General features: G+C 39.8%; 1 protein-coding gene across 3 annotated transcripts in view; it reads right to left on the bottom strand.

Annotated features, from left to right (window-relative positions):
* Positions 1–26930, bottom strand: part of adgrb2 (adhesion G protein-coupled receptor B2) — a 280821-nt gene that overhangs the window by 192186 nt on the left and 61705 nt on the right. The gene's annotated exons all lie outside the window — the stretch shown is intronic.

Raw genomic sequence — 26930 nt, 5'->3', positions numbered from 1 at the left:
CTTGCCTCTGCTTGTCCTCTTGGCTCCCTCTTCATTCTTTAATGTACTGAAGTGACAACATGACTAATCTTATTTTTGTCCTCACCATAAAACCCATGTAAAACAGATAAGCGCTATAGGACAATAGCTTTAAAATAATATCACAGCCCCCAAGAGTGTTACTTTCCCCGATTAGGCATTTATGCCAGACTGCAACAGCATTAGGTTTTAAAGAAGAATTTTTGGTCTTCACTTCTTTCTATCCTCGCCCCTCCCAACTGTGATCTGGAAATCAATTTCAGCAAAGTGGCTTGTAAGATGTATCAATTAATAAAATGAGGTGGGAGGAGGCTTATTGGAGGAGCTATAAGCAAGTGCATCATTTGAGGAAGTCTTGTCAGGCACCCCTGCTGTCTGAAGGAGTCATATTAGTCCCACTGTGCAAATTAAATGAATGCATCTGTTGTCAAAAATCACCTTCAGTGCTCATGTGAGAGAAATAATACAGTAGTGGTATATGTAATGTTTACTTAATGTCAGTTTAAATGGCAGCCCCCAAGGCAAGGATGCTTTAGTTTGCTAAAAAGCTGCAACCTCAGCTCCTCTGAACATGTGCAGATGGAGAGACTACAACGTGAGGAGAGGAGGAGGATGCATAGATTGAGAAATGAGATCAGGGGATCATTGGGGTATTGTAACAACAATGAGCAGGTGGTGAGTGACAAGCAGGTCTGAAAGGAAGGCAACTAGGAGACTAAAAAACTGTGAAATGGATATACAGTAAAGCCAGCATGAGACCTGCCTCGTTATTCAGAACTTGTAGAGACACTTGTACAAAATATTTTTGCATAAATTCTCCTCTAAGATGATATTTTACATGCATTTATTTCTGGAAGACCCTCCCTTGGAAAGCTTAACCAGCTTCTTAAATGCCACGGTGGCATGCTGTGAAAGCACATAGTGGCCTGCTGTGAAAGGCTGAACTCAGAAATACCCACAGGTTACATTTTAAAGATCTGATTTTTGAGAGAAAGTAGATGCACTGCTGAAAACTACGGGGATGTTGACTGCATGCAGTCCAGACTGGAGGAGGCTCCACATCAACAACCTCATAAGGGAACTTGTTTATCACATTTATAATTCATCTTTGAAGCCCGATACTCATCTCCCGATAAAGCACAACTTATTTCCATGGTTTTGTTTGTGTTGACAGTTACAGGTCTTATCACGGTCTATTAGACTAGAGAACTTAGAATAGAGGAAAAAAAAAGATAAAAATGTACATTTCTTACACATAAATTCACAATGTACTCTCTCCATAATTCATGAAAACTCGTCTGTCACATAAAAGCTTGTGTGTTATAAACTGTGCCTTAAAGTCTGACTTACTGCATTAACAGCTCTACTTTTATCTAATAAAAGTTCCTACAAGTCACTCTCAGTATTAACCTCATATATTTTCTTTCATACACATACTGTATGTAACAGATATACAACATAGAGGCGATTAAAGCTTTAGTGTTGCATTTATTCAATGCAGTATTATGTTAGTGTTGATGTATAACTGAATTCAGAAAAAAGGTGCTTTACAAAGAAAGCAAGCTTTCAATTCATTTCACCGGCTAGTACCTTCCTCAGCTGGTTGGTGCAAAGTGTAAGCTGTACAGGTTGGCCTTTACAGCTTTTTCTTTTTGCTGAAAACAGCAACCTATTGTGGTGCAAAGAAAACAAGAGAGCACAGGGGAATTGCAGAGTCAGGTAATGCATCCAAGCCACTTGATCCACTGTTTTTCAAAAGATTATACAGTCTTAACCTTTAAATTGCCATGCTATCTGGCAGTGGGCAGTTTTGTCCAGTAAAATTTGAGTAAGCACCTAATCTTTACAGAATATACAATCCTTCATATCAACCATTTACTTCTTAAACAGAGGATAAAATGATTAACACAATGGAAACTTCCATAGCTGCGAAATCCTATCTCTGATACAGAATACCTATCCACCATCCGACAACTCTGAAATCCTCATATGGGGCTTGTGAAGCCATGAAATTGTCGAAAACATACAGTTTAAAGTAAATATACTGCCTAGGCCACCTCAAGAGTTGAAGGAGTCTTGTTCAGCACTGGGGCAAGAAAGGAGCAGAAAATCAACAGATATGTGCAGCTTTTCCAGTAGAACCTGTAGACGTCTGTTGTGGTGAAGAGGGAACTGAGTCATAAGGCGGTGCTTTTTCTTTTGGTTTTCTGTTAACGATCTATGTTTCTACACTCACCTATGATCACAAACTGTGGATAGTGACTTAACAAGCAAGATTGCATGGTTGGAGTCTTCCGTAGAGGTGAAGTAAGATAAGGTTACACGGTTCAGAATATAGTTGCTTTTCCTCCACATCAAGAAGGGCCAGTTGAGTTGATTTGAGCATCATGTTAGCATGCCTGTTTCAGATGTTTCATGTTTCAGATGTGTCCAACTATAAGACGCGCTGGAGACATATTAGATGTCCTGGGAACAACATATTCCTGGAGGAGGTGGCTTATAGGAGAGTTAGACGTGGGTCTCTCTGATTAGGTTGCTCCGCCCAAAACCAATACATGGATAAGTGAATGTTAAGTTAGTGGATGGATGGATGGCATCTTGTCATATTTTTCACTTTTATTGTTTCATTTTATTGATATACTTTCAAGTCAAATATGCCAAGTAAAAGAACAAAAAATATGTGCTCCTGAATAGACATATATTTTTACAGAGATTAATTCCCATCACTTACTCGATAAAATAGGTACGGCATAGCTTATTCATCTTATTTAGTCATTAGCCCCTTTCACACAGAGATTCCGCAATATTGGTGTAAAGAAGTCCTGCCAATACGCCGCCTTTGTTGGTTCACACAGAACCATACAACGCCGGCATAACGCCGCTCCCGTCTGTAAATTCACACAGCATGCCGGCGTTCCGCAATCAGAGGCGTGACGACAGCGTCAGCGTCTAGTGGCATGCCGGCATGCCGGCTGTGTCATTCACACAGACCCCGTTTCGGCTCTGTGACTACCTCCGCTGCCGGCTTATTGGTGGGGCCACTTGGCCCCCCCATTCCGCCTCCGTGACTTTCACACAGAACAGCGAGGCGGCTTAAAGGCGCAACGTTCCCGCCTCGAACTGGCTGTGTGAAAGGGGCTATTGATTCTTTTTTCCAGCTAAAATTGTATCTCACTTGAAGGTTTCACTCGTACCTGCACAGAATCTCAAAACTTTTCTTTTTAAAATATAGCTGGATTTGTTATCAGATAAGCCACAATAAGCAGATCACAATCATAGTAGGTATTGTGAAAGTTAATATTTTCAAAAGAGAATCCTTGACATAGTTTAAGGCCAAATCCTTAACATTTGCATTAATTGCCTAAAAGAAAACAAATAAGGAGTATCAACCAAAGTGAACTCGGAATAAAGTGTAAAAACTTCAAATGTCATTAATTACATATGGAAAACACATGGATGTGTTTCATGACACTTTTGTGAAACACTATGAGACTTTTCTTCTGTTTGCAACCTCCACCATCTCCCGGTACCCAGACCATCAATTATTACCTTACATTTTTGAACCAAGAAACAAAAGGAATTTGTCTCACACAATGTTGAAAATTAATGCCGAGTTCTATACTTGAAGCTGTTTGAAGGCCACATTAATATGCAGACCGACTTCCACGAGGCACTCTCCATAAAAAGATATTCATGTTCTCCATGTACTGAACCACAAGTGCACTACCCCCCCTCCAAAAGAAAATACTCTTATTTTGGTAGAATAATGGAGTAGAATAGCTTGTGGGGACTAGACTTAACAATATCCCCAGGTAGGATGGATATGTATAGGAAAAGCATTTTGAAGGGTTTCGAGTGCATAAGACCCTCCCATCTTATCTCCTACTCCCGTTCTTGTAGTGTCTGTGCTTCAACTATAATCTCTTATTCTTTGTTTAAACATTTAAGGGTACTGTTTTGGAGAACAATGTTGTTTGATTTAATGAATGGTGTATTCTCTCATTTTCAGCTCTCAGGAGAGATTAGCAGGAGACTCATATGTGAGCTCCCACACTCACAGACAAGGCGATGCTCACTAATTTATGTATAGCCACACATGAAGGGAAACATGACACACCCGTTTAAATTCGACCCCTACAATATCAAAAATGCAATTCTTTATCCATGTGGCAACTCTTTTCTTATGATTAACAAGTTGTGAAACAGTCTTCTGTCTCTCACTAGCCTCCAGCATAAAGTTCTCAACTCTGCCCCTTCTCATCTTTAGAATCAGCCCCTTGGGGATCTCATTCTCCCTCAAAGTCAAACTTAATTTATTTATCCACATCAACAACCCTCCACGGTGCCCCTGCTTTATGGCTTTCATCTGGATAAGATCTCCTGTCTGTAAACCAACATGAAAAACTTATGTTGTTCATCTGATTTAGTACAGCTGACATTTCAAAAGTCAGTGTTCTGTCTTTACATCAAGCTCACTCCAGCACACGACCAAATCCGTGCCTTTGCCTCCGTCTTATCAGTGATTCACAAATGGCAGACAAGCTTAGAGGATCTCCCGCTGTGAAAAGAGACAGCAGTTCTGAACCTCTCAATCACAGAAAAGGGCATTTTGTCTTCCAGCTGTAGCGCATGTGACGCCCACGTAAAAACACATCCAGGGACCAAAACATTCAAGCACTTATATCGGCTTAACACGTGACATATGTGCTGATTAATAGAAACCTTCAAAGTGTGTGATGAAAGAGGGTGATGGTCCAAATGAAAGATTTGGTTTGTTGTTTTTTTTTCTAAAATGAGTAATGGAAAGGATTGGGTTAACAGATGATGGGTATCAGAGACGTGTAAATGGGGAGTATGAGCTGTGCGACGAGTGCAGTGAAGTTTTTACATAACAAAACAATGTCATTACAGGGAAAGAAAGCAGCGTGAGCCACATTACCAGCCATAACGGACCATTACACACAGTGCACAATTTTTGTGGAAAGTACTTCTATCTTTGACCACTTCATCATCCGGATCATGTTGCTCCGTCCTATGCTTTTTCTTGTTTTAAAACAAACTAAAATAAATCAGGATCACAGTTCATGCATCAGTTATTATTTATGTCAACCTGTCTTGTATGATTTCGATCAAGTTTTTTTTTTTGCTGTGGGAGAGGGAAAGTTATCATTTTTAAGGAAAATCGTTAGGTGTCTTATGTGAAATAAACAACACCAAAACAAAAAGCGGAAGCTAACTTTAAACCCCTCAAGGAGTTTGTAAATCTCACTATTTCAGGTACTACTGAAAAATGTGGCTTCATCCATAAAACGTAAACTTTTGTTCGGGGTAATAAGAAAATTCAACTTCTCCAAACTGCTCAGCAGGGCGCAATATGCACCAACTGTCCCACTGTGGTGCAGCACAGCTGGCTGCCTCGCCCCTGACCACAGCGGCTCCGATCATGACCCACAAACAAGTTACTGCTCCCTGGGAAGAATGCTATATTTTGTATCTTGCTGTTTGCTGCTACATTATAATTCAGGACATGCTACACTTTGTACCTCTCGCACAAACTAATGTGTTAATGAGCTGACATATAAAACATGCATTTCGCCATATAATTAAACTTTAGTCAGCTCAAAGAAGGAATAGAAAATAAGTCTGTAAATAGTGGAATCATGAAGCCATGTGTTCAATAACTAGTACTTACACAACACAGTGGTCAACAATGACTGAATTAATAACAATTACTGTCAGTTATTTCTGCAGAACATGCATTGCCAGCTGCATTTTCCTGGGGACATTTATCTTTTGTTTGGTAAATTATACATTGATTCACTGTGGTCACAGAAGCTCAGATCTGTTGTTATCTTTCAAACCTTTACAATTTTCCTTTAAAAATCCAAAAAGGCTAGTATTATGAAAATAAATCAAGGAAAGTACACTGGACTAAGAGCCTATCTTTTTATTGATATCAAAAATTGGTGTTGAGCCAAGAAAGCATTTTGAAATTACCTGTGACACTAAAAATTAGCCCATTCAATAATTCTGTCACGACTAAAACCTCTGTTACCCCTCTAGCAGTTGACAAGTTTATAGCAGAGAAGAGATGGAATAATGCTCTAACGATATTCTGAGTCCACACATATAAATGTAGGTGGGCTTTTAAAAGATTATAAAAAGTCGAAGTTGTTGAGTGAAACTTTTAGGACAATTTGCAAAAGCCGAAATATATTCTCAACAGTGTTTTCGTAAATGTAAAAACTACCTTTTCATAAATGTAAAACGACCTTTCATACCAGAGAACAGATTTTAAACCACAAAAGTGTCCCTCTTCTGTGTTGTAGCAGTAAAATATTACACTGAAATAACACACCAATCACTGGCTCTAGAGTACGTATATATTCAGTAATTTGATATTTTCAATTTAGGATCTATAGGGTTTTTTCAGTTGGTTGTAAATTGTGATTTATGCCACTGGGGGTCACTACATCCCAAACACAGCTGTGTTTGTGATGGCCCTTTACGTTTTATATAGTCTCAATAGGGACTATATAAAAAAGGTAAAAGGGTCCTCATTGTTATCACTGGATCAGTGGCAAGTGGCTTCTTCCATTAACATGAGAACCAACAGTTTTCAAGTTTGATACCACAAACACAATTAAAACAGAACAATCAATTGTTTGACTCATCAGGTACAACAATAAACAAACAATCTAAGGAGAAAAGATTCTGCCTTCAGAGACTGATAAGTTAAGTGGTAGGGCTCTAAGCAAACCAACAAGCTATACCTCATTTATCACCAATTACATTAAAACTCTCTCTTATATTTTTCAAGAAACTCAATAAAAACAAAACAAAAAAAAACACATTCAAGCTTATTATCACACACTCCAACAGTCTTTGAAAAACACTTTGCTGGCATGACACATTTTGTCAATATGTTTCAAACCTGATTTTCAATTATGATAAATTGCCCTTCCCAGGGAGATATTGATAACACTGCCAGATAATTTGACATGAGTGAATAAATGATTGTCGCAGCTATGCATGGGGAAATGGATGAAGAGAAAACTTTTTCATTCCTTCCTGTCTGTTCCTTTCTATTTTTCCCCTCAGGTATGTTAAACGGATTCACACAACTTTTTTTTCTTCTTCTTCAAAAGATGACTAAATAATAGACTATACTTTTTTGGAATATGTAGCAAAATAGGCGATGGACTGGTGACCTTTTCAGGGTGTTCGCCAGAAGAGAGCTGGGATAGGCTCCAGTAGACCCCTCTCATCCTGAATAAGACTAAGTGGGTAAAGTCAATGGATGGATGGAGCTTACAATATACACATTGTACTTTTACAGTACATTTAGTTATTATCAAGCACCAACAGCTTGTCAAATGGCTCTACCTTACTTTAAACACATTGTCCTCATGTAATCCTAGATAAGATGTTACTTGTAAAAGGCCAGATTAAATGCAATATATGCAATGAATAGAAGTCAGTGACTATTGTCGTCTACAATAAGCCAATACGGGAGGTTTTTTTTCACTGCAGGTTTGAACAACAACAATAATCAGTCATGCTCTGCCAAGCATGAGGATTGAGATGAAGAGGTTGTATTCAATATAGTATTTATATATTTTTTTAAAGAAAGAGATGTATTTGATTCAGATGCACAGAAAACATGTCACATTTACTTTATCAAGCATGTTGATCAGAAAAAAATACATGTATAATTGGTCAAATAAACTTTTACCTTCAACTATTTATCTTACAATTAAATTTGTGAAGCAGTTTTGGTTGAATGCTGTCACTGTGCAAGACAGATTCCTTAATGATTAGCATTCTTCTCCCACAATGGGCTGTTGCAAATGAGGAACAACTTTCCCCTCTTAAATAAATAACTTTCATCAATGCTCACATACAACACACACAGTCTTCTGGCATACACATCAGCCTTCATCTGGACATATCTATTGCACGTGTTCCATTCTAATTTAATCTATTCAGCTGGAAAGAGATCATCCAAGATAATTAGAAGTAATGTACTGTGATAGTCAGAGCTCTCCCCCAACAGCAAGACGTCTGAATCCTAGCTTAAGCTGTACCCATCTCAACATGCTACCCAACTCTTGGATCAGGCCTTGGTTGCCTCTACCAGATTACCGCAGTGCTCTTCTCGCAGGTCTTTCAGCATGTAGGTTTAAGCCTCTACAGATGGTTTAAGATGCAATGGCACGTCTGGAGTACAACTAACCAAATATGGTACGTGTCACACCATACTTGCTGAATTTCAGATGCTACTTTTGGTTGCCAACCCCCCCCCCCGCCCCAAAAAAAAACAACATTCAAATGACTAATGCTTGATTACAAAGTGTCTTCTGGGAATGCATCCAGTTATTTAAATCTTTAAGGCTTATACTCCTGATTTATCATTACGTTCTTCTATGGCGTACTATCAAGCACGACCATTCCTACCATAAGTCATCCAGACTTTTCTCATTTGTGGTGGAACTAGTTACCAGTTGCTATCACAACAGGGGCAATACATTCTTGAAGATGCATCTCTTCGGCACACACCTACTCACCTACTCCCTCAAACCCTCTAAGATCCTAACTTTTCTAACTCCACTTTGTCACATTCTCTTCTCTACAGGTCTGCCTTGCACTGTCATTTTTGTGACATCTTTCATTTTTTTCTTTTTATATGTATTCAATTGACTAAGTAATTAATGGAAGGGTCTCTTACTCTAATATTGCTTAATTGTTGTTCTTCACTTGGACATTACTTCAGAAAAGGCTTTCCTAAATGAGTAACTAACAGTATAACTAACTAAGCCATTCAGAATGGCATTTACATATTCATCCCATGCCTGCTGAGGTTTTCAGGTAACCTGGTTTCTTCTCAAGAAGTCCAAGACACATTTCTTTTAGGTTGATCAGTGATTCTAAATTGTTAATAGCAGTGACTGTGATTGTCTTATTTTTCTCTGTGCAGTCCTCTCACAGTCTAGCTACTTTTCCAGAACCACCACGCCTCTAGCCTGACAACAACTGGGACGGGCTTCAGTCCCATTTAAATCTGTTATATAAACTAATTCACTGTACAAAATGTAATAATTAGTAAGGGTTGGTATTGCCAAGGACCTCACGATACGATACACATCACGACACTTGAATCACGATACGATATTGCAATATCCAGATTTTGCGGTATATTGCAATGTTATCCATAGCTCACTGAAAACTGTAAAAAGGCATTATGCATCTTAAAATCCAAGTTGCACATACATCAGATTATAGTGATAATTCATGAAACATACTGGGTCAAAACAATATAATTCAAATTATCCATGCCATTTTATTGTAACCATACAAGTTTGCATATGCTTTTTATATTATTTACATAATATAAAATTAACTAGAAATATTATTTAAACCCATGTATACAATAGTCGTACCGGATTTACAACCCATCTGAAACATTATTTATTATTTGAAAAATAAACAAACAAACAAAAAAATTTGAATATCAACATCGAATCGACCAGCAAAGTATCACAATATATTGCCATAGATATTTCTGCCTACCCCTAATGATTAGACCTAAAATATGTCCAAAAACTGGTGTGGGTTGAATAAGAAACTCTGTTCACAGGAATTTTGTTTCCTTGATATTGACAGTTAAGAGAACAGAAGGTAGCGGGGAACAATGGCATCATGGCCGCATTTATTTTTGACAGGTAATTGTTGTTTTATGGTTGACGTATGGTTCAGTGGGATTGATGCTTTGTCACTCGAATGAATCATGAGGAAAACCTTAGCCTGTGTGCCTAAAACGTATCCAAACATGTGCTATAGTGCATAACTCCCATAGCCTGTAGTAGTATTACTTCACGTTCACGTGGAGGTCCATATTTTATTTTTGATGGAGGTTAGAATGAAGAGGATGAGTTGTTTTGGTTGGTGTCAGAGTTTATTTGTTCTGTCTTTAATTGCACATCTTTTTTAGCCATATATTTTCACAAATCTGAAATGAGCAGATGCTGAACCATGTGTCAGGTCTGACCCTACTCTCCCCAACACATCCACCCAGGCAACTTCACACCCTCAACCCTGTTGTCATGGTTGAAAAATAACCTAAATGTCACCATCTGTTGAGAGTTTGGACAGAATTGGGTGCGCCAGACATAAGCACATGGCCAGTTTCAAATGAACTGGAAAACAAGGAGGACCATCTATTTTTGCATGTAAGAAAAATATCCTTTTGTTATTTCCATGTGTGTTTTGTTAATGACAAGGAGAACTTGGATTTAGGCTAATAGGCTGTGTATTTTGAGGCCTAGAGAGAGCCCGTATCAATGGGGAATTCGGACTCAGACTGAAGAACGGGGGGGGATCATTTTCATAACTGGGATGTAGATATTTTTATTATTCCCTAAGCACCCAACGCCAGAGATAAGTCAACGTCAGTGGGCAGCACAGAGACATGCATTAGGAACAAAATAAATAAATATATTGAACAATGGAATAGTGCACTTAATGTAATTGTGGCCTTAGGATGGGAAATAAAAAGCAGACAAAGCTCAATTTATTGTCTATGCCAAAAATGTTAGCATTAAAAAGGGAGAAATGAAGTGTAAAGGACAATTTGGTGTGTGTGTGTGTGTGTGTGTGTGTGTGTGTGTGTGTGTGTGTGTGTGTGTGTGTGTGTGTGTGTGTGTGTGTGTGTGTGTGTGTGTGTGTGTGTGTGTGTGTTTCACAGGTTACATATATAGGTTACATATATAATGTGCAACACTGTTTGTGCAAGCATGAATGATGGAAAATGCATTCCACATACAACCATGTTTTTCTTCCAAATCATCTATGAATAAAACAGACCTGATTATGTTAACAGGGAGTGCAGAGTGCATGTATAGTACAAGAGTGTACTGAGAACGAACACCATCATGGCAGTATTTTAATACACCATGCTGGCAACTGAGAATTTCTTTAAAAATGCACACATTAACTCTACGATGCAAGATGTATTGTATTTGATACATGGACTTCTGAGACCTCAGCACCACCCACATAATCAAACATACAATAATAAAACAAGTTTAATGCAAATAAGGACAAAAAACCTTGAAAACAATGTTTTCCTTGTTTTGGCTGCTTTTTCCACGGCAGCAAACGGTTAAAATGGAGGAATTACATGCTTATGTTTTTTAAATCCATATCCAGTATAAACAGAGCTGACTATAATTAAAAATGTATCAACTGTAAAGAATTACTGTATATTTATTCAAAGTAACAAGTACACATTTTCATAGCACATAAACCCAGGGAATGAATGTTGAAAGAAAATGAGTGTAAATCAAAAGGAATGGTGGGGTGGTGGTTAGCACTGCTGCCGCACAGCAAGAAGGTTCTTGGTTTAATTCTCGACAGGTGCCTCTCTGCTTGGAGTTTGCATGCCCCCCCCCTGGTTATTCGGGTCCTAAAAACATGCACATTCAACTGAACGTTGTTTTGGATCAAAAGCGTTTGCTAAACGTAACCGTGAATCTCATTTGGACTATTTGTTCAAATGTGGGTGGAAGAGACACAGTGAAGACCAGAAGCTTCTCCGTTTTGGAGCAAGAGGCTCCAGCTTTCTGCATCATGGCACCACATGCTGAAAAATGACCAGAAGATTGGAAATTGATACGCAGCACACGAAGCACAACTGCAGTAACCCAGAGGGATAAGGCATGCAGGGAATGCCATTGTAGCTGCAAAAAACAAAAACAAAAAATCTGATTTTCGCTGCCAGTTCAGAAGGTATGAAGGACAATGCATGTCACAATGGATGGCATCCTAGAAGAAGAAAAAAAAGCCTTTTGCACTTAATCTCTCTAAATCAAAATATCCAGCTTTGCTGCTCTACACCAGTAAAGAAGCCAAGAAAACATCAGGAGAGGTTCTCAAATGTGACCGAGATAAATATATTTTATCTCAGATGAGCTGTAGTCTGTTTATTTATTATTTTAAAGCTGCCCATGATCATCAGTGTCATAATCTTAGGCTGCACAAGTTCTGCACGATATGAATGGCCCAAGTGAGTGGCTAAAGTTAAGTCTATATAATACTGGCAAGGATTTCAAAGCCTAAGATAGTGTCTACTTAACTGAACTAAATATACATCATCTTATAAATACACACACATACACTTTAATTATTTCCATAAATAATTTGATATTGAATCGATATAGTCCATTCATTTTGTATTGTGCAAACTAACTAGCAAATACCGATTTCAAGTCATTCAACCAAAGAATGTTACTCTTAAAAATAGAGAAAAGAGGTTGCAGATCTTGTCAATAGGAGAATTGTGATGCTATGGTTTCTCTTATCTTCCAATCAACTCTTTTTTATGTAACGTCTTTTCCCTCTCTTGATGCGGTGCAGCAGATCAGGCTCTCACTGTCTCTTTGAAGTGTTGCCAGGCATGGGTATTTATTTCATTATCTCCTCTCTCTCTGTATTTCCTCTGCTTGTTTTTATGGCTCGGTATCAAGAAGACAGGAAACGAGGCAGAGAAAGCTGACGCTGCAGGTGAACGCCTACAACTCTTGACGGTGTGTTTGTGTTAGTCTTGTTCACATCTTAATGTGGACAATACATCCGTCACAAGGAAGAAAATCCGGCAAGGATATAAACTCTCTTCCTATAGAAAAAAAAACTGTGTTATGGGGATTTAAAACTGAAAAAAAAGGATTAAGCAAAGCCAAAACGGGTGAACTCAGTAGGTGATTGTATTCATAATTTGATACAAAAATCAGTATCCCAAAAAATATTTTAATGACCAAAATGGGAAGGGAATCTCAAGTCTCCAAATGTGTGTAAAAATATGTTTTAAAACAATATTCCTCAAAGAAAGAGATGAGAGAATTTACATATTTCTCATTCAACATTGCATATTAAAATAATTGAAGGAATTTCAACGTGAAACAGGCAAGGACATAAACCTAAACTGGGCACCGGCAACCTCCGATATCTCTGACAGCACTGATGTAATCACTTTTACATGGTAGACGGTTATTGTGTTCAGACATCTCTGTGTTCCAGACATTTAAAGGAGATGAATGCCGTGTGCTCCAGATCAATTATGAAAAGGAGAATTTGAAACGTTATCCAAAAGACAGGCTCTGTGATTCTATGGGGTTGTCACTATCCCACTGGCAAACAAAAATTACTGTCCCCTCTTGTGACTGGGAGCATTGATGCAGAGAAATGCGTGTTTTCCAGGACTGCCAGTGTATTTTTCCACAAGACTGCGCACAACCTTAATTCTGCACGCAAGGATATTGATGAGGAAGAAGAGAGTAAAGGAAAAAATTAAAATGACAACACTAAACGTATGAGCACCTGTGTATGCAGGAAGAGTGAAAAAAAAACTGCTGTGACAAGGAATAGGAACATTATACATTAGGAGAAGCTTTACTCTCTCAATTTATTGTATCATCATCATGTGGAGCAAGAAATTAAATATGCCAGTCTTGTTATTTTCCATCAAGTCAATAAGAAAACTTAGTTAGAAGACTGACTCAGAAGACTTATCAGACAGGAGGATATGAGTTTGAACGGTGCATTTTATTAGGATTAATCCAAATACCTGTCTTTTTAGTTCAACAATAATGTAAATTCAGAGAAAATGTACTGTTTGTTGGTCTCATGTTGACTCATTCGTTCCTTTTTCATTGATCTCACAATGAAGCGAGTGAACAGATGATTTCATTCTGCTCGTTGAAAAGGTGCCAGAAGTTCAATACTAGTCTTTGTGCTTAACAAAAGAAACATTGGCTATCGATGTATTTATTTTTTCTGATTAGAATACTAGAGAGCACCGATTCACAATAAAAACAAGGAACCCTGGGTATGAAAAGGCATTTTTCCACTGAGAGAACCCAGAACTGAACCATCCTGGAGCTTTATCCGTGGAGCTGCAAGTTTATTTCTCAGTACAAATGTCTTATTCTTCACTGGTCTGAATGATCAAATTTGAACATCATGTTTGCAAGTAGAAACGTTTTAGTTTTTTTCTAACAGTAAAACTCCAAACAGGTTGTTGAGCTTTAGTGGAGATTAAATACGACCGAAACTAAAACTGAGACTTTAGCTGATGATGGTGCTGCTGGGAATACTCATCAAAACATTCAGGACTTGACTGTTTATGTGGAATAAAGTTGTATTTTTCTGTTTCTAAAGCCAACTATTTTAGAGTACGCCCAGGGAAGCCCGTGTCATCATCGACCATTTCAGCTTCACCCCTCTAGGAGGGATGAAGCCACAGCAGATCATAGTCTGCACATCGATTTGGCCCAGTTTTACTGCCGCACGTTTTTGTGCCCTGTGTGTAAAAGAGAATTATTTTCTTCTGGCTTTAATAAAAGTCAATTTTCAATACTTTCCCACACTGTAATATAGGCGGATAATGATAATGTTTTATTCTTACAGGGAAAAACAGCTCAGTCGAACCTGCTAGTATCTGATCATTCCCATACTGCTAAGTCTGGGTTAGGGAAATACTGTAGCAAGTGTTTTGTACTGAAGATGTGGTCTAAAGGTGATGAACTATGTTTGTCTTGGGTTATGCCATGTGTTGCATGGGCCAGGTGGACCACAAATGTCCAAACACAGCTTTGACATGGGTTATAAAAAGAGGGCTCAGGTGTGACCACAAGAAAATGCAGATAAGGTGCATGTTTTTGGACATGTGGCTGAGTTGAGAGAGCTACAATTATCCTGAGTAGACAGCAACATTCATGGCCAAATGGGCCCTGTTTGTGCCAGACATTGTTTGTTATACCGGTACCATTTCTCTGTTGCACACTCATCCAATGATACCCAAAAAAGCAATGAGTAAAGAGCATTAAAACCAAAATTATAAACCAAAAATTGGTTCTCCGCCATACAGGTATGGACATATGCGTACAGCCTTAAGAGGTACACATGCTGTGTCTGTCCTAAAAAAAAAGAGATAGAAAAAAAACAAAAAACTGTGTTCCTTGGAACAAATGTCTGTGCAGCACACAACTGTATTTGGCAGCCTTCTGCTCCCCGCTGAATGTGAGAAAATTACTGGAAGACATTCTGGGGGGGTGAAAAAAAAACAAAACAAAGACTGCAAAAATAAAAAAAAAAGTAATACTATAGAAGGGAAACTAGATTTGCCCAAAAGCTGTCTAGAACATAAGGCAGTTGCCAAATACAATCTCATTTAAAAAAGCAAGGATGAATGCCAAAAGGCTTGATAAAAACACAAAGCTTGAACAGTTTTCATAACATTTTTCAACTAGCAATTTTCAAAAGGGGGTAAGCTGATAAAACAGCTATAATGCAAGTGAGATGAAACAGTCTCAAATACCAGTATTTCATTGTGAGCTCAACTTTGCAGAGCTTAATCCAGATGTAATCAAAATGAAATATGTTTCTATGAATTTTGACATCAAAGCTTTAATTGCAGTCACTTCACTCCTTTCAGGCTCTGTAAGTAACACTGAAGTCTGATTTGTCCAACAACAGATATGAGTGGAGAAGCTGTTACGCTCACCTGAGAAAGTAAGAATGAACTTAAATCAACACAAGCAATTATCAGTGCTTGAGAGTTATAGTGCTGAATACTCTATTGTGAAATAGATGCAAGTGCTGACTGTATGAAGTAAAGAAATATTCGTTGAAGTACTCGAAATACTCTGGCTCCTATCTATTGACTTTCATGATTTGGTCATCCATCCAAACATATTTCCACTGCAGCATTGCTTTATCCAGGCTACACTCAGGGTCTCTGTACACACAATGCTGCATCCATCCTCACGTCCTTCACCATCGCTGACCCTGACCCACCTCTCATTATTGCCCATCCAGCAATCTCCTCTTCACCTCGACATTTTCCTTACTTGTTACCTTCCCTCTCCCCTGCTCATTGTCCTCTTAAAATCTGACAGCTGCCTTAAGAAAAAAAAAACAGAGGAAAAAAAACTAAAAAACTTTCCGTCCCTTGTCTTCCTCTAACTTTCCCTTTCGGGTAGCTCCAGGTATACTTCTTCTTTATTTATCCAGACCTGTCTTTCACCAGGGATATATTTCGTGTCCGCTCCACTTCTTCTCTTCACCATGCGCACTGACAGAAATATAGAGACACTGACTGAGGAGAGATGTGAAGAAAAGGAACAGAAATGGGGGAGAAAAGATGTTCACGTCTTGCACAAAAGCTGGACATTTTTCCATCAGGGCCAATGACACCTGGCTACAAGAATTTTGATAACGAAGATCACCTCTACCTATGATGACCAGTCACAGCATGATAGCAGTAAAATTGATTAAAAAAAGGGTAGGATACAGATTGATGCAACATATGTTCTTAACACTAGCTGATCCTTCAATGTGCTTGTTCACCGAGAGCTCTGAAAACCTGCATCCGACACTTACAATATCCCCCGAAAAAACGTGACACGAACTCTTGAAGTTGATAGACATCTCTTAAGTATATTCATATATGCATTAGTGAGGATACTGTATGGCCCAAAGCCATAACCATAATCACACATCAATATGAGATGAAAAGAAATAAATGCAGATGAGATACAGGAACAGAAAGAGGAAACTGATGACTTGGCAAGTGAAATCTACTTGGACGCAGAGCTAAATGTTAACACACGCAGAACGGTAATGCTAACATACTTAAAAGAATTTGTATGTATATTAATTGCTTTCCAAAACACACAGTGCGATTGAGGTAAATGGGAGTGTTCCCATTTACTTTACTCGCATTAAAACCACTTATGTTATGATTTGTTTGGATCAGATCATCAAAAACATCTAATAAAACCGATTAGAACTTTTAACATGCTAATGGTGCTAAATAAAGATTCAAATGATGTGCAGAGCAGCATACGTGTATTTTCTGACATTTATAATAATACATCTTCAAGTTATAAAAGGCATTTCCCATAAAAGATGTGTTAACCTCCTACAGTGATAGGTGGTCAGTTGATCAGAAAACGTTGTAGGGATTCATCCTTCAAGAACCAAAACCATCTGAAGCAATTTACATGACTATTCATTTGGAAAAATGTGTGAATTGTTGTGGTAAGTGGCTCCAGGAGAGGGCCCAAAGATAGGAGCAATTCATTAGGAGCCAACCTGTCAAAGAATAAAACGACCAAATTAACTTTTAACCTGAATGGAACTCGAGGCATTCAGGGCAGGTACTCCAAAGAAAGAAAATGAAATGGAAAAATAAACAGAAGAAAACCATAGTTCAGACAGATTAATTCAAAAAATAAATAATGAACTAACTGGAACAGAGAAAGGAAGGAGCTAAATGAGTGGTGAAAGAGCAAACTCATCATGAAGTAAGTAATGGTGAAGAATGTATGCAAGGCCCCCCAAGTGACAGCTGCTGATCAAACCTGAGGCTTTGTCAAATCTTCTTTGTATAGTACCAGTACAAACATTCTAATCTGCAACGAGACCGACCTACCTCTCAAACTATATCCCATTATGCAATGGGCCGCTGCAGAAAAAGGCGGAATTTGGTCACAGTAGTGATTCTGCTATACCTTTATGATGGACTATTAAAGCAGATAATGACGACTGGCATGTCAGTAAGTACTTCATAATGTGGACCATGTTGCATGAATAGCCCTGGTGTGAAGAAGGGAGGGAAACAGGGAAGCAAGCTCTACGAAATAAAACTAACTAAGGTTAAAAAAATAAACAAATACAGCACACGAGATTATTGAACATCAAAATGAAGCAAATGCTAACTAAATACAGAACAGGAGCTTTCAAAGTTAATTAAACCAGGAGATCTGATACACAACTTCAGAACCTGTAAATATGTGTGTGTGTACTTTTTAGACTGTTAAAAACAGCAGCCAAGTCAAAATATGATACAAAGAGGGAAGTTAAATATTCTCACATGGTAAATTGAAAGCCTGACAGAATTTCAGAGTCTTCATACAGATGACAAGACACACCAATAAGTATGCATGTTTGTTTAGAGGGGGGAACAAATAAATAAATAAAAAAAAGAAATTGCCCTGCCAAACCACTTTATGCTACTATTGGTGTTCAATCAAGCAAGGACTATTGAAATGCAAATGATAATGACAGTGGAAGAGGACAATCATTCTCATACAGACGCGTTGTGTGTGTGAATATCTGGACACAAAGCGGCCCAATAAATGTTTCACACGGATAAACAATCCAACTCAAAACAACATCATCATTTATCTGTAATGCGTTTGGGATTCGCCCAGGAATGGTACGCAAATTGGTTTGCTCAGTGGAAGTTCGGACGAGGCCGTCTTTAACACGAGAAGTCCCAGCATTTTTCTGTCTACCTACGAGATCCACACTAGGGCCAGTTGGTCCGACGGCTAGCTGATACCCTCACTTATTTTGTTATGGAAATTAGGCTGTTAGATGCACATGGCAGGAGCACGCTGAACCACAACCAGACTTCTGTTTTTGCTTGTGTCTGTCTAAGGCCCCGTTTACACGGAGCAAAAACGGAGGCGTTTTCATGCGTTTTGGTCGTTCGTTTACACGAAAACGGAGGTCAAAGCCCCCAAAAACGATCATTTCTGAAAACTCCGGCCAAAGTGGAGATTTTCAAAAACTCTGTTTTTACGTTTGCGTCTAAACAGAGGAAAACGGAGGAAAACGGAGGAAAACAGAGATTTAAGCCTCAGAACGTCACATTATGCACCAGAAACTCACCAGCGTCATGTGTGCGACCTGTGTTTACAATTAGTTTGGCCACCGTCAATATTTTCTTGTATTTTACCTGTTTTATATTCTAAAGTCACACTTAAAAGTAACTCCACTTCTCTGTCACTCCAAACGAAAGACTCTTCCGTCTTGGAAGTAAAGCCTGATTTATGGTCCCGCGTTAAATCGACGCAGAGCCTACGGCGTAGGGTACGCGGCGATGCGCGACGTACAATGTGCGTCGCAGCGTACCCTACGCCGTAGGCTCTGCGTTGGTGTAACGCGGAACCATAAATCAGCCTTAACTGGAAGTTACACGTGTCATTTGTTGATGTTTTTTCCAGGATTCTGATTGGCTGGCATGACGTTAACAGCGTTTTCATGCGGGTTTGTGTAAACGAGGATATTTTTGAAAACGTAGAGGGGAAAATATCCGTTGTTGTAAATACCCGGCTACGTGTAAACGTGGCCTAAAATTCTAAGATCCCTACTTCAAACCTGGCAGTTAGGAATTGGTTCATCCCAATGACAAAAGGGTGAAGCCGGTCAACAAAACCTGTTCATACATTCATAACCAACACCTCCATGACCCAGCTTCACCTTGACTAAAAATAAAATAAAAATAAAATAAAACTGTGAACATGCCAACGACCCATGTGGCCATAACGATTCATGTGACTGCAACCAGACTGACGGGTTTCAGGGTCGTTAACCACAAAGCACTGTGACAATTTATCACATTTTCATGTAGCTTGCTCTCAAAAGAGAGGTCATTCATTTGGTTCTGAGATGGATAAATTCCTCACTGCACATAGCCATAAAGACATAAACTGGACAATGTGCCCTATGCACTGGGAAGGATCAACAGGAAGGAAGGGATAAAAAAAAAAAAAATTCTGGATACATTGTTAGAGTGGCAGTGAACGAGTACATTTTAGAAATCACACACACCGGCACTGCCATGGCATCTCCCTTCTGCATTTGCCACAAGTGTATCTGTGGCATGTGACTTGAAATCCAAATACATCTGCAACATCCTCCCATATCTTGGCAAGGAAACCCAGTCGGCCTAGTGGGGAGAGACTGTCCGAGAGTGTAGGCATGAGGCTGATGGAACCATTCCTGGACAAGGGCAGAAATGTTACCACGGATAATTTCTTCACATTGCTGTCACTTGCACAACGACTAGTTAGCCGGAAAACCACCATCCATCCAAAGTCAACAAGATTTGGCGAGAAATTCCACAATCAACTAGACAGACGGACCGCAAGGACTTCACCACTCAGGTGTTTTCAACCACCGGTGCCACGCTGACAGCGTATGCACCCAAACGGAAGAAGACGCAGCATGCACAGCGTGATTCAGACTGAGAATATCACCAAAAAGAATCCAATACAATACTACAAAGTGTGGCGTGGATATCATGGACAAGATTAACACGGCGCCGGCCAGTTGCAGTGTTCAATAACATGATTGATATGGCAGCAGTGAATGCACACGTGCTGAGAGGCAGGAGAGACGGCTGCACTTCCTGGTGGTTTGTTTGTGCTCCTGCCGTGTGCTTATAACGACCTCATTTCCATAACAAAATGTGGGTTTAATAGGTATAAAGGCCAAACCGCCCTTCCATGGTACTTTTAGTGTTAAAGACAGAACATTGGAAACAGTATTTACAGACATGAATATTTCCAAAAATGCAAACTACAAAAACTGTTCTTAATATCATGATCAGACACAATTTACCCATACAGGAGAAATTCTATGAAGCTCACTTCACCTCAAGTCTGCATTACATTTATGTCAGATAACGGCTGGCAAAGCGTCTGAGCACAGTTTTTCTTCAGTTTTACAAATTCAGGTCCTTGACATTTGAAAAAGATATGCGTTTAAAAAAATGATTTGAGTAAATCATAATGAAATGCTTCAGGATATTTAGCTCTTTCTGCAAAAGGTGAGAAAAGGGCAAATTGTTTTTGTATTTACTGCAATAAATGAAAGAGATATTGAATGAGATATGCAAAGCATTTCACTGATTTAAACCAGCAAAATCCATCACTGCAGAACAGATGCAGGTTAGCAGAAAGTAAACAGAGAGCGGGTGCATCCCATGATTTGTAAAGTATTTTGTGTAAACCGCTACGGATCCAGTTGGTTTTATGTTTTCAAAGGTCACGTCTTATAGCTCTAACGTGACAGATTGCTTTCTCAGTGCGAGAGGCTTCTTCTCGGTGCTGCTGGCATTTTGACTCAAATGTTTCCAGCTTTTACGGTTAAAAAAATGCAATGTGTGGAGCTGTGCAATGCACCTACGAAAAGCAGCGTCAAATCAAAAGTCCTTTCACGGAACAGAAGCCTATGAAAGGAAAACAAAAACCTGAATCTTACACAGAAGACTTCTTGCCTTTTTTCTTGGATTGCAGAATGTTTGCGCTCAGTTCGGTCTGCAGAAGCAAATGCAATTTCCCAACATTTCCACCTTAACTTGAACAACATGAGGAAATAGAGAAGTTAATCTCTTCCAGAGTTTTGAATCTATAAATGGGGTTGGATGAGCCATAATTGTCATCAAGAGAATTGGCAATTCATCACCTGAAATGATCAAAACACATCTCAACCATAGCTAGAAAGAGGAAAGGCAGAGATGTAGAGATAGATGGCTACAGGAGGGGGAAGAGAGGTTGGTAGAGAATTAGTCTGGTAAATAGAAGGAGAAATCGAAGCAACATTGTGGAAAACAGGACTTAAGAAAGGAGCAACAGGAGAAAGGCAAGTGGAGGGAGACAGGGGGAGAGAGGCCATGGCTTACTGAAGGACACAGGTTGAGAGGTGGCAAGGAAAGTGAGAGATAGTGAGATAAGAGGGAGGGAACAAGGGAGAGCAGAGGAGTGAAAAAGGAGGGATTAAGTGGAAGGAGAGTGGATGTGACCGGCCCTCTCCCTCCTTTAGGCCTGAACTTTATCTGCAGCTCCAGACAGGCACCGGCGCGTCAGAGAAGCCCACCGACGCGGCGTGATTCAGGATGCAGGCAGAGCCTCACAGCACACACTGCTGATTGTGAGAAGCTGATAACACCAACACTCGCACAAATACACAAATTCACACATGCTGGCAACTGAGTCAACATGTACACCGACTGTATAGTTCCATCAAACCTACAGACGTGAAGGAAAGCACATACACCTCCAGACAGGCACATGGGGTCAGGGAACGTGACTATATACAATCCACTATTAAAACAGGACTCAATGTTAGTTCATCTAAATATTAGCATGTCATACCAGATAAGCATTTGAGTACATGCATTTATTTAACTGTACAGGTCAGTAATACTTCGTCGATACGGCAAAGATCATGTAAAACAGCAAAAGACGGAGAACGCTGTGCAATAATGTACTTAACATGTTTAAATTTTCATCCAAGCACAGACCCACTATTTCATTATCTAGACCAGGGGTCGGCAACCCAAAATGTTGAAAGAGCCATATTAGACCAAAAACACAAAATACAAATATGTCTGGAGCCGCAAAAAATGAAAAGTCTTGTATCAGCCTTAGAAAGAAGGCAACACATGCTGCATGTAGCTATATTAGTTATAACTGGGGGAAGATTTTTTTTTCATTATGCACTTCGAGAAAAAAGTTGAAATGTCGAGAAAAAAGTTGAAATGTCGAGAAAAAAGTCAAAATGTGGAGATTAATGTTGAAGTACAATCTCGAGAAAAAAGTCAAAATTTTGAGAAAAAAGTTTAAATGTCGCGATTAAAAAAGGAAGAAAAAAGAGAAAAAAAGAAGAAAAAGAAAAAAAGAAGAAAAAAAGGAAAAAAAAAAGGTCAAACATTTTTGAAAAAGCTCCAGGAGCTACTAGGGCGGCGCTAAAGAGCCGCATGCGGCTCTAGAGCCGCGGGTTGCCGACCTCTGAACTAGACCATGTTTGTGCTCAACAATCTATTCATCATTATCATCATTTTATAAAGTAATGTAGCTAAATTGATTTCATGGCTAAGAATGTATTTATTTATGTCTGTATTTTTGCTCAGCTAAATAGATCATTTGAATTTGTCATCAATAAAAACAATCCAGTAAAATATGGCTTAAGATTGACGACATATAACCATATATAATATATAATATATGTATATAATACATATAACCCCGCACCTTTGTCATAGTGTACAGACTTGTGCGCATGCCACTGGGGATTCAGAAGCTAGACAGATATTTTTGAAAGAATCACCATCACTACAAGTTATGCAGCAACTGGGATCCATCTCTACATCACCTGCTTTGCACTGAGCCCAAGTGGGTTCAGTTTAGCTGCCGTTTGATGTGCTTCACTGGGGAACGTGGCACATGAATCAGCAGAAAGATGAGGTTAGTTGGACATTAAAGATGCCTGAACACCCTAATTCTTTTCGCAAAGGTGAGGCAATCGAATTATCCTCATTTTTCAAGGTTATGCTGGATGCAATTACCAATTTTGAGAGGGTAATACAGAGGTGATGTACTCATGTGGTGAGTGTGCTCTTCCTGGGAAGACATAATTCAATATTCATTTTGAAGTGATTAGTGTGTGATGTGTCACATTTTCACAGTGATAAGGTCAACAGCTGCATCCTCGTTCAGAAGTCAGAGTCTGCCTGATGACACGGCTGAGAATGACACCCAAAGGCACCAGCCAAAAGACCTGTCCAGTTGCCAGGTCAACATTGTTGTCCCTCCAACCCAAGTCCATACAGATCTATCCACTGGATCAGGAGATTCTCTTGAGAGACAACACGGGCAGCTTGTCGATACAAAACACCGGTCAGCGCTGGCGGCTAATCCAGCAGCCAATCAATGACGAGATAAGGAGGCAATGACTTGTGGGCTAACCTGCATGAAGAAAATGGCTTTTTCTCCCTTTATTTCATCCATCTCGCCCACTGAAAATCGACAATACACCTGAAGGAAAACGGGAGGGTTGAAAGGCTGAATGCGAGGCATGCTGTGAAGAAAGGAGGAGGCTTGGATCAGACCCTTTTGTTGTTTTTTTTTGATGAAGTTGGAAAAAAAAGAAAAAGCCGAATGAAGAGCTCGTAAGCACTGCGGCTGCCGAGATCTACTTTTTGTCAGCCGAAGTGACCCTTTAGCTGAGAGCCAAACGACCTGGTGTTGTCAGCTCTTTGTCTGCTCTTTTGGTCTTCACATATCCTGACTCAGCGTTGGCCAGAGTAAGAGAATAGAGAGAATGAGAGCATGGGAGAGAGGAGATGAGAGTGTGTGTGTGTGTGTGTGTGTGTGTGTGTGTGTGTGTGTGTGTGTGTGTGTGTGTGTGTGTGTGTGTGTGTGTGTGTGTGTGTGTGTGTGTGCGTGTGTGTATGCGCAAGTGTGTCTGTGAGCAAAGATCGGAAAGGGAATGAGTGGAAATTACAGTATTGCTGAGCAGAGCAGTCTGTGACAGGCCTTTCTCCGGACAAGTCTTGAGTTCAAGTCAGGAGACACACACACACACACACACACACACACACACACACACACACACACACACACACACACACACACACACACACACACACACACACACACACACACACACACACACACACACACACACACACACACACACACACACACTTTTACAAGAAAGATGGCAATTCTTAATTGTTTCCTCAATTTTCTCTCTGCACAGATGTAATGAAATCAGAGACTAAATAACCACCTTTCCATGTGTCTAATATTGCGGATCGTCATGCCAACAGTCTGTCTCACATAAAAAAATAAAACTATATACATCTTAGCACGTGTCTCCAAAAGGAGTAGCTCTGGTGGTGGTGTGGGGGTTACCATCATTGCTCTTCCATGTCGCAGTGTTCTGTTGAGGTGAAACCTTATCAAGCTCAGCCAGAACAGAACAGCCAGCCTATATGGAAATCCACTGGCAAAATGTGCAGTATAATTATAGCAACCCCTCACATTAAGGAGGTGCTTGAGTTAGATATATCTTTGTAGGAGACTGGTGTAGTGAACCTGCGGTCTGGAACCTTTACATGACATTTATTCTTTGACCATTTTTAATCAATGTTTTTAAAACAACGAGATGGTGTTCTGGTCTTTTTCAGTACCACCCCGGGACTATCAGCGTCTGCTAAACATGGGATGCATGGAAGAAGAAGAAGGTACAATGATTGCAGGACTCCCTAAAAGCCGGAATTAGTGTTGCCATGGCAACCCCGCCATATACAGCTGTAAAGAAACAGTCAAACTTTTGCCACATTCCCTTAGTTGTGTTGTGTGTCCTCTCATGTACAGCACTTTGTTTCAGCTGTGGTTGTTTTAAAGCGCTTTATAAATAAAGTTGAGTTGAGTTGAGTAGTTGCAGACAGACGAGAATAAAAATTGCTTTAAATTTATCAAAAGTTTGTAACTTCACTTAAATTCAACATGCCAATGTTTTTATGACAATTGATTATTATTTTCAAGGTGGCTTTCTGAAAATTTTAAACAATATGCAGTAGTAATGATTTTAATTGCATTTAACAGAGGGTGTCCACCAATCAGAGGTGTATAATCCAGGTGCTATAAAGTATAAATCCTGTCCAGATCACTAAACCAGCTCCTCTGCAGGTAGATGGTAGGTCGTTAGTGAAAACCCCTGTTCTAATGGTGCTTTTCCATGTCCCGTCTCGGGACGGCTCGTCACGCATCATCCCGACTCCACCCGCTTTGTCCTCGTTTGTTTTTCCACAGCCAGGTGAGAAGTGGGGGGGTTGGGGTGAAGCTGCTGGGACGTACTCGATGGCGCAACCCCTTTGTTTGTGTCGGCGCTGATGAAAAACCACCAGGTTTATGAACATCTGCACCTCAGAGTTGGATCACCAAACAGACGTTTGCGCTGTATAATAAAATCGCCGCGAGTCACTCTCGCGCTGACTCCCGCTTCCTGATTTAAACATCTGACGGCCCCGCCCCCGGACCAATCAGTGGCCTGTAGTGTGATGACGTCAGATACAGGGCCGACTCAGCACGCTTAGAACCTCGGCAGCCTCAGTACAGAAAAGGTATCCACTTGGCACGCCTTTACCCGTCTCGGCCCGTAGTGGAAAAGCGCAAAACTGGGGCGTGGCGAGTAGAAGCGCGCTGAGTAGGTATAGTGGAAAAGGGCCATGAATGTACAGGCCGATCCAGAAACATGGCTGGGTTTTTACTTCATGGCACCTGGATTATCCTCCTCTGCCACCAGTTGGGTTTCTTCCTTCAGTACAGCTTTTAACTTAGTTCAGTCATGAGAGCACATGGCAGTCAGCAAAGAATCGTCTCCGGTTTTAGGGTGCTGTGCCGTGCTGAAGAATCTTCCTCCAGAGCAATTTTTGGCCTATGACTAGAACTTTTGACCAAGTTCATCATGATATTTTAAAGCATTTTTGCTATCAGATCCAGAAAGTCTTTTCCGATAAACTTGTTGTCTGCAAGATCATCACCATTTTTATTTTGGTATAATTAAATCTAGGGTCTACGATCTTGAGTTTTTTTTTAAAAAAGACACCTATTCCCCACACAAACTCCCTCCCCCCTGTGCTCTGCCTCACATGAAGCTCCCGTCTCCGACACCCCCCCCCTGGTACGGGAGCCAGCAGGACGTGTTGCCGTACTTTGGGAAGCGGGGAATAGGATGAGGACTGTCCAATCACTGATGTTCAAGCAGATTGACCAATAGGCGCCGTTCGGGCTGAATGGCGCCTATTGGTTGACTTATTTGCAGGATTAAAGCAGATAGATGAAATATTTTCTTTTTGTTCTTTTTGCTAATCATATTTCATAGCTAACACTATTGGGCCATAACAACCTTATACATTATTTTGATTAAAATGTGCAATATGTAAAATCGTAGACCCTAGCTTTAAGTATAATTATTGTTAATGGGGGGGGTTGTACATTTAAGCACAACTAAAATGTACAGAGGTGTCAAGCCATCCAATACACAGATAGATTTTCTGCTGGTAATTTCTTAATTTATCAGATCAAATGGAATGGCAATGAAAAGAAATACAGTGAACAGCATCCTGTCACTTACTGCTGAGTCGCCGCATAGGCTATAGGATGAAAAATAAAAACATTTTCCTCTTAAATGCTTGGATTCTAGGAAAAAGTCAATGGTTCTAGTTCAGCTATAACAGCCACAGTTCATTAGCCAAGTTAAGCGTGCATGTA

Source organism: Cololabis saira, chromosome 15 (genome assembly GCF_033807715.1).
Source record: "Cololabis saira isolate AMF1-May2022 chromosome 15, fColSai1.1, whole genome shotgun sequence".
NCBI lineage: Eukaryota > Metazoa > Chordata > Actinopteri > Beloniformes > Belonidae > Cololabis > Cololabis saira.
This window is presented reverse-complemented; position numbering and strand designations above follow the sequence as displayed.